The sequence below is a fragment of the Struthio camelus genome, chromosome 39 (assembly GCF_040807025.1).
Source record: "Struthio camelus isolate bStrCam1 chromosome 39, bStrCam1.hap1, whole genome shotgun sequence".
NCBI lineage: Eukaryota > Metazoa > Chordata > Aves > Struthioniformes > Struthionidae > Struthio > Struthio camelus.
In genome coordinates, this window is record NC_090980.1 from 45,580 (window position 1) to 46,685 (window position 1,106).

Sequence of the window (1,106 nt, forward strand, 5' to 3'; positions counted from 1 at the left end):
GGCTTGGCACCGGGGGGGCGGAGTCGGCGGCCGGCGGGGGGACCCGGGGAGCTGGCGCCGGGGGGCACGCAGCACACCCGCAGGGGCCCAGGCGTGCGGGGGGATCCAGAGGGCTGGGAGGGGCCCGGGTGTCCGGGAGGGGCCAGGTGTCCGGGGGGGCCCAGGTGTCCGGGAGGGGCCCAGGTGTCCGGGGAGGGACCCAGGTGTCCGGGGGGACCCAGAGGGCTGGGAGGGACCCAGGTGTCCGGGGAGGGACCCAGGTGTCCAGGGGGGGCCCAGGTGTCCGGGAGGGGCCCAGGTGTCCGGGGGGGCCCAGGTGTCCGGGGAGGGACCCAGGTGTCCGGGAGGGACCCAGGTGTCTGGGAGGGACCCAGGTGTCCGGGAGGGACCCAGGTGTCCGGGAGGGGCCCGGGTGTCCGGGGGGGGCCCAGGTGTCCGGGAGGGGCCCGGGTGTCCGGGAGGGACCCAGGCGTCCGGGGAGGGGCCCGGGTGTCCGGGAGGGGCCCGGGTGTCCGGGGGGGGCCCAGGTGTCCGGGAGGGGCCCGAGTGTCCGGGGAGGGACCCAGGTGTCCGGGAGGGGGCCCAGGTGTCCGGGGGGACCCAGGTGTCCGGGAGGGGCCAGGTGTCCGGGAGGGGCCCAGGTGTCCGGGGGGGGACCCAGGTGTCCGGGGGGACCCAGGTGTCCGGGGAGGGGCCCAGGTGTCCTGGAGGGGCCCAGGCGTCCGGGGAGGGGCCCAGGCATCCGGGGGGGCCCAGGTGTCCGGGAGGGGCCCAGGTGTCCGGGGAGGGGCCCAGGCGTCCGGGAGGGGCCCAGGTGTCCGGGGGGGGCCCAGGTGTCCGGGAGGGACCCAGGTGTCCAGCCACCCCAGGCCTCTGTGTGTGTGTTTGGGGGGGGCCCCCCGGACGCCTGGGCCCCACCTGGATCCCCAGGGTGTGGTAGAGCAGCAGGAAGAAGAGGAGGGCGGCGGTGGAGACCGACATGAGCAGCTCCAGCGCGAAGATGCAGCCGCGCCACTGCAGGGCGAGAGCCCGGACGCCTGGGTCCGCTGCCGCCCCTTCCAGGGGCCCAGGCGTCCGGGGGGAGCCCAGGCGTCCGAGCGGGGCCC